Consider the following 17798-nt stretch of genomic DNA (forward strand, 5'->3'; position numbering starts at 1 on the left):
TGTTGTAGTGTTATTAGGTTATTCAGTTCATGTGAGATTTGCGTGGTTTCTGGGGAATTGTAGTTGGAACGTTCATTGGTAAAAGGGGAGTATATCGGGGTTGCTTGGGAAACATGAGAGATTGTAGAGGGGGAATCATTTTGGGATTGTGAGTGAATGGGTCGAAAGGAGGGTTGAGAAAATGTTGATCGGCTGGGTTCAGAGTTTGCGAATTCGGCTGGAGTTTCTATTTCTGAATGTTTAAATTGGGAAATTGTATTAAAAATGGTGATATCTGAGTTAGCGTCAGAATCCATGCCGGATGATGTGTTAATATGGGGTGATTCAGGTGGCGGGAAAGCAAAAAGCGTAATGATGGGAATTGGGTTTTGGAGATTGACTGGATGGGAAATTGAACGGTGAAGAGATCCAACTTGTCGGCTCATCGTGGGCTAAAAATGATTGTTCTGAGATTGAAAACTCGTTGTATGAGGTTGTTCGATTATTTGTTCATATGTATCGTCGTTTTGAGATTGTTGTGTTACTATGTGTTGAATTGGACTTTGTATATGATTTGGTCTTGAATTTGCAATATTTACGAGTGCTAAATTTGTGAAATTCCGTGGTACTAGTGATAATGGGTGATTACGATTTAGACTTGGTAGTTGTGGTGCTGTGGGTAATGTATTTGTATGTTGAAAAAAGTATGCGTGCAAAAAGTCCTGCAAAAAGTATGCGTGCTACGCTTGCTTGTCTATTTAATTGTGTGTGCATTGCGCTTGTGTTATAAAGTCTTTATAAAAAAGAGAAAATAAATCCAATAAAATTAAACATTGCATATAATATAGTCAATCTTTCTAAGAATTAATAGGGCCATTCTAGAAAGGATAAAAGTTCGATTTTGAAATGTACAAAATTAAAAATGTTGATTGGTGATATATCTTGTCGATATTTTTGCCGTTTAAATAAATAGAAACTTTAATATCTTTAAAATATCCGCTGTAATCTTGTGCGTAAATATCTGAAAATCCTGCTGTTTCTGCAAGTTTACGTAAGCTTTGATCTATTGATTGTCGTTGTATAGTGTCCATTTTTGTAAGTAGTTCCTGAAATTGTTGTGTACACATGTGGTGTTGTATGTCTGATTTTGTGTAGATGCCAATCGATTGTAAATCGATATTTGGGTTTCGGGCAACAGCTCTAATACTTTCAGGTGAAAACTTTTTTAGTGGTGGCATTAGTGTAGGATATGGTGTGAGTAGGTAGTATTTATATTCGTCAGGGTTTAATTGTACAACTTTGTGGCTATTTTTTTGATCCACATGGGACTGTTGTATCCCAAAATTTCTTCTTGAAAGTGTATCAACAAAATATGATTCATTTTTGTAGAATATTGGGATTCTTTTATAACCCCATTTATCTCCGAAAACGTATAAAGGTGATACTTTTTTGGTACAAGTGTAATACCATAAAATGTTGCCTTCATAATCAATGAAAATTGATCTGTTTCCGGATAGTTAAAATCCTGCATATGGTATTTTTAGAACTGCTAGTGCTAGTGACTGTAGAATTTGTGTTCTTTCAAGTTCACATAGTTGATGTAGTGTTTCTAGTTCTGATGATGACATTTCTTGAAAATTTCTATTTATTGTGTAATCTTATTTCTTATCTAAATGTATGTCATAGTGAACTGCGCCAAAATGTGTGCTGCTCATAAGTGATAGTTCTTGTAATCGTGTCCTTTCTGTGTCTTGTGGTTTTAATTTTCCTGCAATCTGTCCTGCGTTTTTCTGAAATTTTACTGAAACGTAGGAGTTTTCATCAGTTAATGAGCGAGTTGTGGCCATCGGGTGTACGATTAAGTTTCCTGTGTTTATGTCAAAACCATACTCGTATTCGACAAGACTTTCTGAATATTGCGTTTTATAAATTGGCTTGTTGTATTTGCATGCAAGTTCTGTTTCTGGGTATATTTGAAATCGTGTTAAATTATTTTCTATATTGTGGATATTATGAAATTTATGATTTGTACTTTTGATCTGGTCAGGGTTTATATCTTCATATGGAATTGATTCAATAAAATATTTTTGATGAAATTTAATCATTTTAGCGTGTATCTTTGCTACTTGAAAAACTGACAGATTTCTTCGCGAAACCATACAATGGTTGCTTGTGTGCGTGTTATAGGATCGCAATATCCTTGTTCGTTTTTGCAATGGAGTCTAATTCCTTGATAAAGAAATCTATCGTCTTTTAAGTCGCGTGTAAGTTGTACTTTTTCAAATTGTATTTTTCAATCGAAAAACATTGTTTCTTGGTATCCTCTAATTTTTGTGTCTGCTTTGCAATTTGAGGGATTATTTATTCCAATGTGTGGTAACCAATTTTTATCATGAAGATCATATGTTAATCTTCCGTGTGCTCCATGGAAGGAGAATTTTGTATCTAGTCGTATGTGACCTTGGTGTTTTTCAAGTTCGGCTTGATGTGCTAAGTCTGGGAAAACTTGAAAATTTACAATTTTTCTGTTTGCGCCTATGTTTGGTGTAAAGTTTAGTCGCTTTAGTTCGTTTTTACAGTCTTGGGGTCTGAGATGTAAAAATCTTTCGATGTTACTTTGATAGAAAGATTCATGGTCTAGTCTGTTTTTATTTCCGTTTGAAACTTGTGAACAATGTACTTTCTTTTCGGAAAGTGTTGCTGTAAATTTGTATCCTGTTAGGGTTGTTGCTCGGGTTTTTGAGTACAATGTAGCTATTACATTTGTGGTTTCTATAGCTTGTGGTTCGGATTCACATTGTGTTACTTGATTTATAGCATATTTGTGTAAGGTTTTTTGTTCGTTTTCTTCACAATCGTAGTGTGTTACTAATTAATCCTGAGGTCCTGTGCGAGGAGAAAGATTTTGGTTTGGTTCTTAAAAGATGAGAAAAAGAAGGTGTTGAAATGTGAATATCTTTAGAATATACATGTGTATGATAACCCTGAGTATAGGTTATAAAAATTTATATATCCGATTGTCTTTTCTGTATATCTATCGTATTTATATATTATTTCTGTTGTTATAAGTGGGGGAGGTAAAGATTGAGCTGTTATATTACGAAGATTTAATGGATATGGGTGTTGAACAATGTTATTAAGTCTTCCTGTAATTTCAAATTTTAGTGTGAGACTGCTTTGTTGTAGTATTTGGATGTTATATTCTTGTATATCTTTGTGAACATCGTGTCGATATTGTAATCTATTTAGTGCCCAATTATATAGTCTGCTACTTTCCTGATGTTGACCAAATAATGGTGGGGGTGCTACGAATGTATTCCAATCTAATCGTAGTGGTATATTATGAGATGATTGTTCTTGATATCGTGAATCAAGATTTGTAGGAAAATTTAGAGGAAAAGTTGCTGGTGATATCTGACTTAAAGAAGGTGTTGAAGGAGGGGAAAGTGTTTCGGGTAATGTTGATAGTGTTGTATCAAATGAAACATCAACTGGGTTGTTTACCAAATTTGGTTCACCGTGAGGGTATTTGTGCGCTACCCAATATGGAAGACGTTCTGTGGTTGCTGGGGAATTAAAAGGGTTTTCTCTACTTTGTTCTGATGTGGGGGTTGAACCTAAGTAGTCAGATGGAAAATTTGAAGTGCTTTGTTGTGAAACAGTTAGAGGTGTATTTGATAGTGTGCTACTAGAAAGGTCTAAGGGATTTGATGTTGGCGATTGAGGTATATTTAATTGAACATAGTGTGAATTTTCTGTTTCGTCTTGGATGTATAATTTGTCCATTTATTTCGAGTGTATTTTGGTTTTGGCTAATGTGTATTACTCTGTTAAGTTCTTGTTGTAGATTTGGATATATATTATATGTTGGTTCGTTTTGCGGTTCGCTTAAAGGTGCTTGGCGAACAATTTGTTCTAATGGTTCAGATAATCGTGCGTGTCTTTCTTCAAAAGTATATGGATTCTCTTGGAAAGAAATGCGTGTAGGAGATTGGGGATTTTGGGTACTTGTGGGTGTTGTTGGGTTTTCTTGGGATGTTGTTGGTGGGTACTGGTGTGGGGGTTGTTGATTAGCAATTTTGAAAAATCTCTAAGAGTGGGATTTTTATGATGCAAATTTATGTTTATTCCAACTATTCTTCAATAAAAAGAAACAAAATAATGGTAGCTAATGTGAATGTGATGATTGCCTTTTTTATACAATTACGTATTGTCATTATGAGTGATGTTAAAAATGTGAGAAAAATTACGAATAGTAGAAAAACATCGGTTTTACTAAATAGGTTGCGAAACATTTAAATACTTATTAAATTATCGTACCTGAGGAGGTTATCAAGAATTGTGGAAAGGGATGTATATACTTCAATGAGTGAATAGAAAATTAAGAAAAGATTGCAAATTATTATGAAAAGAATTATTAAAGTTTTTATGATATCAGTTGAAAATATTATAAAGCATTTAAGGAGGTTTGAAAGTTTTGTGAAAAAGTTTGAAAAAATTTGTTTAAATTTGATGACTGTTGTTGAAAGAAGTATTTTAGAAAAGATTTGGTTTGTCGAATCTTTTTTTATTTTTTGGGGCCAAATTCGAGTGTGGTCGGATTATTTATTGGTTTTTTGACAAGTGGAATGGATTGTGTCAAATGTTGTTGAGGGGTTAGTTTGAGGTGTCGGGGAGATCTTCTTAGTTTTTTTTTTCATGGAATAATTGGGGGTGTCCAAAAAACATTCGTACTTTAGGCTAAATGATCATGTGCTTTTTGTTCTTCAGGCTAATTTAGTATTTTTGCTTGGAGGGTTTTTGAGTGCTAAGTTGGGAAAATATTGTTGATCTTTGTACTACTTGATAGGGGAGGGTTGTAGTATTGAGGTTGTATTTATTTTAGTTGTCATTTTGTAGCGGTTTGCTTATTTTTGACCTGGAGGTCGTGAAGTCATAGTTATAGTTATGCTTAGAGGTGTTTATGTGTTGGCTAATAAAGTCGTGTCACTAAAACTAAAGTGGTGATTCGTAATGATTTCTATTGGCTGATTTTGAACTAGATCTTTTCGAGTGTTTTCAGCATGTTAATTTGAAAATGTGTAATTTCAAAATAATTAAAAGGAAGATCATAAAAATTGAAAATGAAATTTAGTTTTGGAATTCAACTTTCTTCAATATTTTAGATTGTGGAATGAAGGTTTTATACTTTTTTCTTGGCTGACTTCTAAGTCGTGATGATTCTCTATGTTCAGATTTTTCTTCTTGATCCTGTGGTAGGATTTTTTTAGTCATTTTTCTATTTTTTCTTCCTTTTTGAGATGTTTGTGTTTTTTTTAGGGGAAGTTCGGTGAAGTAATTCTTTTTGTTTTTCTGTTTTTGAATTCATTTGTTCATCAGTGTGTTGATTCGATTCATTTTCTGAATTGTTTTGAACAATTTTTGAACCTGTGAAAGAATATAATTGTGTTAATTCATGGAGTGCGTATTCTTTTGGGTAAAAAGGTAATAGGTTATTTCGATGTTGAACAATATCTTTTTTATTTAAATCAGTTAACTTGTATGTTACATCAGTGAGTTTGTCAATGATTTGATACGGTCCTTTTCGGAGTGGTTGTAAATTTTTAGAAATTCCTTTTTGTATAAAGTTGGGAATTAAAACAAATGTTCCGATTTTTAAATCTGTTGCTGGTTTAAAGCGTGAATTTATTTGATTATTTATATTTTGCCTTTTTAACAAATTTTTCGTTATTTTATGATAAATTTCGTTGTGTTCTTTATCTCTAATTAAAATCCATTCGGTGTGTGTACCGGAAGCTTGTTTTAAAATTTGTGGATGATGAAATTGGTCTTCATCATGGGTATGTAGTTGTGAGTTATAACAAATTGAATCTTTGTTTGGTTGACAATAAACTTGTGGATTTTTATGGGCGTTTGCCGTAAACATTATTATTTTACGTGGTTTTTGGTTAGATACCATTTCACATGGTGACATTCCTAGTGTTGTTGTTATATGTGAATTATATTATAAGGGAAATAACTTTACATCTGTTGACCATTCAGTGTATCGCGTATCATTTTTATTAATAATACATCTGAGATTTTCTTGTAATGAGCGGTTCATACCTTCGACTAATTCATTTGTCCAAGGTGCATGAGATGTACGTGGTTTGTGTTTAGTATTATATAAGTGGCATAGCGTAATAATTTCATTATTAATAATTTCAGTGCCATTGTCAGTGACTAGTATTTCGGGTAATCCGAATTTAGCTATCCAGTGTTCGTAGAGTGTTGTATATGCGTAGTAAGCATTACAATGGGGTACTGGGTTGAGTGCTACATAGTGTGTAAATGCATCAACAATTACCATTATGTATGAGTTTCGTTCTGAGGATGGTGAAATTGGTCCTTTTGTGTCAAATGATATTCTGTGATTAAAATATAGACTTTGTCCTTTAAAATCTTGTTTTTCTCCGATTTGTTTTTGATTTGGGTAGGGTTTATTTAGTTGGCATATTATACAATCGTTGCATAATACTTTGATCCAAATTGGTGCACTGGGGAAATAAAAATTTTGGACAAAGTTAGAGTATGTCTTTTCTGATCCTGAATGTCCTTTAGTGTGTAGGGTATGTCAAGTATTGAATGCTATTAACATCATACTTAAGGGTAGACAAGTTACTTCAAAATCAGGTGATTGATATTCTAAAATGTCTGTGTTTTCATTTATGGTAGTATTATTGAATTTTCTGAAGTATCTAAGGAGTGTTTTGTTTCCTAAGATTGTGGTATCAGCTTTGTTTGGCTTAGGAAAACAATTCCTAAATTTAAAGATGCAGTTGAGAAGCATTGTAAAACTTTCAGTAGACAAATCATTTTTCGCGCTATATGTGCTGCTATCTATGAAAACGATGTTTCCATGTTTCTATACCAATTACCTTTTTCCAAAACACTCAAAGTAGCTTTCAAGCAGATGAAGTCAGCCCCTCCTACGAGATCTCTTAGATTTGGGCCTTACTTCCTTTTGATTGCACAGAGCCTTGGAATTCGATAATCTTGCCATGACCAAAGTTTTGAGCAAAAGTGAAACTCAGAAGTTAGCTAAAAGAGACCAGAAGCTGAGAAAAAAAACTTTGCGTATCCCAGTTTTTCACCGAGTTTTTGTGCTACAAAAAACGATCGCGATTGAACTCTAACAAGTCAGGTGTGGTAGAAATTTAAAGTTATTTGTGACTCAAATTTAAAATAAAAAGCACAACATCTTAACACTCCCACACTGACAGTAAACCCAACAAAATAAAAACCAAAAATTGGAAAAAAGAATTAATCTGACTGCACGTTTTTGTAACATCGAACTTGCCTTTATATGCAAGTGTTGTAAAGTTTCTTTGTGATGAAAAACAGAGAAAAACAGATAAAGGGGTTTCATTCAGCTCCGAAACTTGTGGTCGGACTGCAGCCAATCACACGTAAAGTTTTTCTCCCATTTTTTCTGAAAAAAATATAAAACGAGTGTTTTCTGAGAAGATAGTTTCCGGTGTTTGGTGTTGTTAAAAACTACCAAAATCACCAACATCTCGATCCCCGCAAGGATGAATAGTAACGTCTTAATCAAAAGTGACTTCCAAAAATTGAAAGAGTTCTCCGCTACCGGTTTTTTCTTGATCTATTTAGCCTGACATTCTGTTCTATTTAGAAAACAACAAACGCTGAACGTCATCAAGTAGTTGATCAGAAAAGTATCTCATATTCACAAAAAAAGCAATTGTGTTAGCCATCAACCAGTGGAACGTAAACTTATAACCGCAGCAGCATATTAATTTTGGTCAAATTAGTTTTCTCTTCACAAAAATCAGTTCAAGGGTAAGTTACAACTTTTTCTCTTGCTGTACAATTTATTGCGTGTTCCAAACAGTTGATAAAAACTGCGACTTGTTTTGTTTGAGTTTGATGATCAAGACCTTCGCAATTTTTTTCATGAAATAAAACGGCGAGTACAATTAAAAAAAACAGAACGGAGATCAAAATAAATTTTATAATCAACGGCTCAGCTTTAGACGGTAACAATTGGACGGTAACCGATTCTTTGGATGAATAGAACCGCCATCTAATTTGAAAATTATATCAAGATCTGGATAGACGATCAGCTTAAAATAACGCACACTTGCAGCGGATTCACTCAACTCACCATATCGCTCTAATAGGCATTCTAGGAATTCAATAATCACTAAACAAAAGCAAAAACTATTTTTTCAACAATCGGCTTCTCTTAACACGAGCGCATTATAAAACCAACAAAAGAATTTAATGGAAATGTTCAAAAAATGATAGCCTGAAATGCGAATTGTTTGCTCAGCCAACTTTTTTGTTGTTAAAAAAATTAGGAGAAACAAGTAATGGTGTTCCAGACTTTGGGTCGGATTAAAACCAACCATAGGAATAAGTTTTCGCAACATATTTATTTGAAAAAAACAAAAAAAAATGGCGTTGAACGGCAGGAGAGTTTTGCAAATTTTATGTGATGCCTTCATTGCCTCAGTCAGGGGTGTTAGCTGTTCGGTTTTTCAAAATTTTTGATAAGATAGTTTTCGATTTCTGGAGTGGTTAGAATTGAACAATAGCACTGTCTCCTTTCTCACCGCAAGATGGATGGTAACGGCCTGATGGATTGCGACTGGCCAGACTTCTTTACAATTCAATTAGCAAGCGATATCAAATCGGAATATAATTTTTTTCGGGTTAACAACTTTTATAAAAGACTCATTTGAATCACTTGGTATCTTAGTTCTTAATGAACTCAAATTTTCAAGCGTCACCGGCACACTTAGTCTGGAATTAACGAGTACACCTGGCACGGCAAAGGTCCTCGCTTCGAATCTGATCAAGAGCTGTTTTTTTTTGAACGGGAAAAATTCCGCTTCAAAAAAATTCCAATTTGATTTTGTTTGCTTATGTTTTGTTGACTTAGTTGCCACATCTTGGACTTTTTTTTTGCTCTGTGCAGTTTTTGTTTTAGTTGTTTTTATTTTTGATTATTCTGCTCAATAAAAATTTCGGCCTAAAGGATGCCTAAAAGCTTTCGGTTTATTTTTTATCGGCATAATAACATGATTTTGGGTCGTTCAAGGAAACCATAATTTGTATGCCTTCCTCCGGACCGCACAAAGTGTTAAATATCTCAGTATAGAACTTATACTTGAAAGTTTTTGATGAGAGCATTTTGTTTTATCTGGGCGTGTTTTCCGCTAATAGAACATCATTCCAGACAACATGTTGAAGATTTTTATTTGTGATTTCCTCGAAACTTTTCCGTTGCCTTTGGACTTGGTTGGTTTTTTTCCTTTCCTGTCAGCTAGCTTGCGAGGCTACTTTTGTGGTAACGCAAGTGGTGCGAAGCTCCACTTTTGCAATTAATTGTATGAAGTGAAAGGGCGAGTACAATTTATAAAACTGAAAGGAGATCAAATTAAACTTCATGAACAACGGCACAAAAAGGCTTGAGGAGAGCTGGTTTTAGACCAGTTTTGGACAATAACAATTGGACAGTAACCAGTCCGTTGGATGAGCAGAACCGCCATTCAATTTGAAAGTTAGATCGAGATCTGAATAGACGATCAGTTTAGAAATAACGCACACATGCAGCGGATTCACTCAACTACACCATACCGCTGTAATCAAATAGCAACGATATCAGCGACCACCACGATCAAACTGCAGTCAGCGATCGAACTTTGCGATGTCAGGCGTACTAGAAACTCAATATTATTTTTGATTTTGGTCACGAAACAAAAGCACAATTTTTTCAACAATCGGCTTCTCTCAACACGAGCACACTATAAAACCAACAAAAAAATTAATGAAAATGTGCAAAAAATGCTAGCCTGAAATGCGAATTGTTTTCTCAGCCATTTTTTAATGTTAAAAAAATTAGGAGAAACAGGTAATCGTGTTCCAGACTTTGGGTCAGATTATAACCAACCATAGGATTAAGTTTTCTCTCCATATTTCTTTAAAAAAACGAAAAAAAATGGCGATGAACTGCTGGTAAGTTTTGCAAGTTTTAGGTGATGCCTTCATTGCCTCAGTCAGTGGTTTTAAGGTTCGGTTTTTCAAAGTTTTGATAAGATATTTTCGATTTCTGGAGTCGTTAAAAATGAACAATAGCACTGTCTCCTTGCTCACCGCAAGATGGATACTAAAGGCCTGATTGATTGCGACTGACCAGACTTCCTTACATTTCAATTAGCAAGCGATATCAAATCGGAATATAATTTTTTTCGGGTTAACAACTTTTATAACAGACTCAGTTGAGTCACTTGGTATCTTTGTTTTTAATGAACTCAAATTTTCAAGCGTCACCTGTACACTTAGTCTGGAAGTAAAGTGTACACCTGGCACGGCAAAGGTCCTCGCTTCGAATCTGACCAGGAGCTGTTTTTTTTTAACGGGAAATATTCCGCTTCTAAAAAAACTTCGATTTGTTTTTGTCTGCTTATGCTTTGTTGACTTAGCTGCCACATCTTGGACTTTTTTTGCTGTGTGCTTTAGTTGTTTTTTTATTTTTGATTATTCTGCTGAATAAAAATTTCGGCCTAAATGTTGCCTAAAAGTTTTCGGTTTACTTTTTATTGGCATACCAACATAATTTTGGGTCGTTCGAGGGAACCATATTATGTATGCCTTCTTTCGGATCGCACAAAGTTTTAAATATCTCAGTACAGAATTTATACTTAAAAGCTTTTCATGAGAACATTTTGTTTTATATGGACGTATTTTCAGCTAATGGAACATCGTTCCAGACAACATGTTGAAGGTTTTTATTTGTGGTTACTTCCAAATTTCTCTCTTTCCTTTAGACTTAGTTGCTTTCTTTCCTTTCCTGTCTGCTAGCTTGCAAGGCTATTTTTGTGGTAACGCAAGTGATGCGAAGCTCTGCTTCGCCTTTGTGAAAATTTTATCCATCTACAAGTTCATTTTGATCTCAATTACGTCCAAAGTTTGCTCCATTTATAAAACAACAAACCTCATCACATTTAGATAAAAAATCATGAGTTAGCTATCAAAAAATGGAACTCCCTGCAGCAAATCATTTTTGCTAAAACTGATTTAGGTGCTTGCGAAACTCGGTTCAAAGATAAACAATTTTTTTTCTAGGAAAATGGTTTATTCTGAGTTCCAAATCGCAATGTATTAGGAATTGTGACTTGTTTTTTTTTCCTGTCTGATGATCAAATCCTTCGCAATCAGTTACACGGAGTCAAATGGCTACCACAATGAAACAAAACTCACAAGAGATCAAAGCAAATTTTATAATCCACGCGATCGAGCAACGACACAAACAGACTTTAAAGCTGATTCAGGTAATTAGGTTAATTACCCTTTTTTGCTCGTGTTGTTTTGAGTAGAGGGAACCAAAATTCTGAAAACAAAAAAAATATATAGAAAAATTCTTGAATCATAACGACAGCGCAACTTCACAAAAACACGCTAACACCAAAAACAATCAAGACATCGACAGGCCGTCGGTTGAGGACAGTCGACCAACCGTTAATTACAGAGAACTTTGATCCATTAGACTGCATCTAGCTCGCCATGCCTTTTATATGCTCAGAACCGTCATCCCAATTGACGAGAAAAAATATCAGTTTAATTTGAGATCTGGTTAGATCAACACGATCGGTTCAATTTTAAAAACTACCTATCAAAACACTCATGCAGCGAAGGCAATCAGTTACACCAATACACTTGTACTCTGAGTAACAACTTAGGATAGGGGCTATTCTCATGATGGAAGGACCGAATGATGGAAAATTTTCAACCAATCAGAATCAGTAGAAGTTCCGATTCGCTAAACGGTTTTTACGGTGAAACGCAAAAAAATGGCAGAAATAGAAATAACGAATGTACAGTCTGTGAAGAATCAATAAATATGGCGTTTTCTCAACTTGTCTTATATTTCTATTTGCGCAAAAACATTTCCCAATGTTTCTTTCAATTGACATGGCTTGAAAACCCATGTATCTGCAGTCTGCTAATTTTTTGTATCTGCAATTTTGTATCTGCAATCTGCTAAAACGTCAGTAATAAGCTAAATGGCCTGAAATTATTTATTTGTTTGAAATTTTTACGATTTCTTTGATATTTTTGAATAATCAATCATGATTGGCTGAAAATGACTGAAAATGAATTTGCAATATTCGGTCCCTTCATCATGAGTGACGCCAACACCAAGGATATCAGCAATGAAAAAAACCTCAAATTACAATCATTGATCGAATCAATCAGAAATCGCGCCTAAAGTCTAAACCTAGTCGGGTGTTGTAGTAGTTCAAATATATTTTTGACGCAGATAAAAAACACAAAATTGTTAGGGATAAATTTTTATGATCCGTGTCACTGTACAGCAAAAAGCCACAGGTTTTTAAAATGAGTGATAATATAGTTTTCGGGTTTTATAAATTAATTTCTTCTTGTTCACCGCTGGATGGATATTAATGGCCTGATGGAAAGTGCCTTGCAAACCCTCAAAATTGTTTCCGCTGACTGTTTTGTCTTGATCGCGTTTTATACTAATTGTTGTTCCGTTTCGAAAACAACGAATGCTGTTTAGAAAATTACCTCTTATCGATAAATAATAATATGTGAATTCAACATCTCAATGAGACAGAAAGTGGAAAAAAAGAGTTTTTATTCAGTTCCACTTCCAATATCAGTACCGTTCATGGATCAAGTGTCAACCTGTAAGTTTCCTTGACTTTTTGCTGGATTGTTCTGTGTTGTGAGAAACCGACACAAGTGTCAAGGTGCATATCTGAGATAATCACACCACCGCAGTACTTGCAACTACATGTCTCATCGTCCGCAGATTCGTAACAGCGCTCTTTATGACATTAAACATGATGAAAACCGTTGCTGTAAAAATTACCTCTTTCTCTCCTGTGCGCAGGACTACAGTTTTGTAAGCCCAAAAAGTCATTATTGATAAAAAATGCAAAATTTTGTGTGTTCTGCTATAAATACTTATTTCGATCCATTTCTTGAAATAAAATCCAGTCACTTTGGTAAAGTGTTCGTCTCTTTCCTTCTGTGATAACACATCGCTGAAAACACCGAGAGCGTAAGAAGCAGATGAAAATATGACGCTCTCCTAGAGTCTAACCGAGGACTTAAAACAAATTTTTCTGGGTTGGACTTTGGATTGTATAGAGCAAGAGGCAGCATAGGTTTTTTTCTTGAGATGTTCCAGGTGCTTGGAACCTGTCAATTTAGTGGATCCTTGAATTCAATTTCTGTATTGATGAAAAATAATTGGTCGGTCCTGGCCAGCCTTCCGCCGTTTCTGTGTTTCACCACCTTAGTTTTGCCAACATTCACTTTGAGACTGTTTCTCTGGCAATATTTTTCGAGTAGAAACATTGCGTTTTTAACATTGTCAAGTTCGGTCGACCCAATCGCTAAGTCATTGGCGTAAAAAATTGTGAAGCAGCCTGTGCTTTCAAGTTCTGCAGATAAAGCTGCTAAAAATAATGCAAACAACAGCGGTGACAACTTATCGCCTTGTGGAACGTCAATAGTCTGAGATATTTTGGTGGACAAATACCCATCCGAGCACACTTGGATAATATTTTGAACATAGAGATTGTACAGAAATTTAGTGATGTGTACTGGGAGGCCATTTCTCTGAAGCTTGGTGAATAGAAATTGTCTGTCAAGCTTGTCAAAAGCCTTCTCGAAGTCAACATAGCAGACGTAATACCTTTTCTAAGAACGGATTCCTATTCTAATTGACTCAATTAGCCTTTTCGCGGCAAGTATGGTACTCCTATCCTTTCGAAACCCATACTGCGTATCTGGAAGTAATTTTTGAAGATCAACCCAGTTACTTAACCGATTGTATAGAATAGCAGAATAAGAATTGTAAACATAAGAAAGCAAAGATATACCTCTATATGAATTTAGATCCGTTTTTTCACCTTTCCTTTGTAGAGTGGTTTTACGTAAGCATCTCGCCATACAACAGGGCATGTAGCGTTACTAAAACAAAAATTGAATAATGTAACAAGGAATGAAAACACTAACCCAAAAGAAGATTTCAAGACCTCGTTAGTGATACCATCGGGACCAGCAGCTTTGTTGTTGGGTGAGTTGGCTACTACACGTTTTGTTTCTGCTAATTTTATTTCGCTGCTCATTTCGGGTTTTGGCTCGCTCAATGAAGTTTGATAATCAAGAAAACCAGTAATTTCAGCATTCTCAGGATGAAAGTTGTACGATAACGGAACATTCAGAAGTTTATCAAAGTGATCTAACCAGGTGTCAGAAATGACAGCGCAATGCGCGATCGGTGGTTTTCTGGTCTTAAGTATAGTCCAGAAATGAAATTTGTCAGATTCTGCTACGCTGAGGGTAAGTTCCTCTTCCGTTTGCTCATGAGACTGTTTCTTAAATTGTTATAATTTTTTGATTTCTTTTTTGTAACATGAAAACACACGAAGATTTTCTGTATTTTCTTGTCTTCTGCAGAGCTCCCATTGTTTTTTCACTTTTGCGAGGAGCAAATAGCAGCTTCTGTCGAACCAGACCTTCGAGATCCGTTTCTTGGCAGCTGGAATTGACTCTCTAAATACCGAGATGAAGTTTCCGTATTATCGATCCAACGACTCGACACACGGCGTGCTGAGGCTTTTCAGTTTGTATTCTAGATTTTCCAGATCGATTTTTCTGTTATGAGCAGTCTTACTGTCAGCTCTTTCAACGTCGGTGTGAACTTTGAATCCAACGGAACTTTGATAACTAACTTAACGCTTTTCTCTTATCGATAAAGAAAAGCGTTAAGTTAGTTATCAACAGTTGGAACGCCAAAAAAGTATAACACATGCATGGTATCAGTTTGAATACGACTAAACCCGTTAACTAGGAAAATTAGTTGTGAGTTAATTAGCGCATTTCATTGCATTATGTTTCATTGCATCTTATAAAAGTTTACGTGATAAAAAATGTAGCTTGTTTTTGTAGACTTGTAAGAATTACAAACCAATTTTTATAATGAAGTACAAACAAGCAAATATTACTGCAGATTGAAGCGCCTTTTCAAATTGAGATGATCACCCGTTCTGACAAAAATGGATTAGGTTCAATTTTAGTGTAAAAAAATTATGTAGCTTCATTTTAGATCAATTTAAGATGGAAAAAAGTACGAAATTTAAATATAAAAGATAGAAACTGTTTTGGTTCAATTTAAAATCAATTTGAATCAATTTTAAACCATTCAGCTTAAAACATTGATCCAAATCGATTTGAAGTCGACTTAAATTCATTTTTCCAGTCTGATTTTTTTTTGTTTTTAGGGGTTGAAACTAATTGAAATTGATATGAATCGAACTTGCGTTGCATTTATTCATTGCCAATCAGTTTTAATCATACATCCATAGCGTATAGTAGCATAATAAAAAGAGCAATTAGTTTTAAAATTTTGAGAACGTTCTATGACTTCCTTGCATTTTTTTTTGGTTCAAAATGTGATCTATATTGACCCTTCTCTTGATTTGTTTCAGAAATTTTTACATTCAAGATTTTTTATTACGCAGCATTGCTATTTTTCTTTGATCGTCTTTGCTGTCGTGGATTCCACGGAAAAATAGCTTAAACACTGTATTTCTCAAAATCGCTCCTAGGACAGGCAATTTTGTGCAAACTTTACATTTGGAACACGTTTAAAGACTTGTCTCTGAATCCAGGAAAATACAGACACAAAACTGTGAGCCTTTCCAGTGCACAGTTTGGCCTCTAATGCGCTGCCGTTTTTGTATAAGCAACAAAACAAATTGAAAAACGCAAATCAATAGTTCTTTTAGCTCCATTGGAGCAGCACATAATAATCAAACAAGATACAGGCTGATGAATTTGGTGCTCAATTTGCAAAACTTCCCATCCTAATTTCTGAAGAAAGATCGATTTAAATCGATTTAAAATCCATGAAAATGCATCTGCATTTTTAATCGACTTGGATTAATTTAAAATCAATTTAAAATGGATTTAAGTGCAAAACGGAGGATTTAAGTGAGATTCGGATGAATTTTAGTGATTCGTAAAATCCATCCAAATCGAATTAAATTGATTTTTTAGTCACTTAAATCGATCCAAAATTTTCAAAAAAGGATTGATTTAAATCGATTTAAAATACACTTAGGTTCGTAAAATGTACATTGTTAATCGAATTGGATTGATTTAAAAACGATTTTAAAATCAACTTAAACCAAACCGAAACCGTTTTTGTCAGTAGGGCAGCCATAGAAAATTTTTTTTCGAAATATCTTTTAAATTGAGTACAAAAACGGCTGGACACGAAAAAAAACCGTTTTTTTTTCCTAGGAAGCACCCCTACAGTTGCTCAGCTCCAATATCATCTTTTCCATTTAATACAACAGAAAAGCTTCAAATTCCCAAAATGAAAAAATCAGGTCTAAGAAATCCTTCAAATTTCACCAGAAAAACTCCGTTCAACCACAGTGGTTAAAACAAAGGACCCGATACCCTTAAGTTCATTTTGCTCTTCATATGTTTTTTTCCTACAGCGTTCTATAGCCACCGCATTACAAGGCCAAACTATGCATTTTGAGAATTGCACGTGGACTCCGCAACAGGTCAAAAACAGAATGGTTGCGGAATCCGCAGCATCGCTAATTTTCTTTGATCGTCTTTGCTGTCGTGGATTCCACGGAAAAATAGCTTAAACACTGTATTGCTCAAAATCGCTCCTAAAATAGGCAATTTTGTGCAAGTTTTACATTTGGAACACGTTTAAAGACTTGTCTCTGAATCCAGGAACATACAGACACAAAACTGTGAGCCTTTCCAGTGCACAGTTTGGCCTCTAATGCGTTGCCGTTTTTGTATAAGCAACAAAAGAAATTAAAAAATGCAAATGAATAGTTCTTTTAGCTCTAATGGAGCAGCACATAATAATCAAACAAGATACAGACTGATGAATTTGGTGCTCATTTTGCAAAACTCATTCAAAAGAAAGAAAAGCTAAATATCAATTTTTCGGAAAAGACAATTGAAGAAATACAAGAACCAGCTGAAAAACAATACGGTTTTTGTCTCAGTGAGCCACAGAGGTTCTTGATTGCATGTCAGCTCGACAATGGAAAAACTGCTTAGCTCTCTTGACCCCAATCAGGGGCGGATTTAGGGGGGCGGGGGGGATGGACGTTCCCTCTTCAGGGATTCGACACCCTGTCGACCCAAAGGGCTCGGGAGAGTCCCTTTGGTACTTTTTATGAAATCCACTTTTGGCCGACCGACACTAAAATTTTTCTAAAGGCGCCTTTGGCGCCAATATTTACTAATTTTGAGGGGGGAGCGCGCGCCAAAAAAACGCAATTTTTTGGTCAAAATTTTCCAAAAAGTGCCTAAAAACGCCTTTTTTGACTGTTTTTTTCAAACAGTTCTTTTTGAAAATCCGCCCCCATCGAAAAAATTCTAGATCCGCCCCTGAACCCAATAAGTTTCATCACATCGAAGACCAAAAGTAGTTGTGAAAAGGTTAACACTTGGCCGAACTCTTAACTAGAGGACTATGCTACTGCCTACCAACCGCAATTCTAAGATCAATTTTATAGGACATTATAACTGCGGCAACGTTGGGCCAAAGTGCAGCCGGCCATTACAGCGTAAAACTCGCTTGTTTTTTTTTTTGCGGGAAATGATGCCAGGATAACTCTGAGATTTGAATGGGTAAACACAGCAGAACCTTTGGCAGAGGATGGGGTACTCATCGGCTTTGGTGAAATCGTTCGGCGAGCAGATTGCTAGAAATTCTGCCGAGGCCCTACAGA

Source organism: Symsagittifera roscoffensis, chromosome 3, assembly GCF_963678635.1.
Source record: "Symsagittifera roscoffensis chromosome 3, txSymRosc1.1, whole genome shotgun sequence".
NCBI lineage: Eukaryota > Metazoa > Xenacoelomorpha > Acoela > Convolutidae > Symsagittifera > Symsagittifera roscoffensis.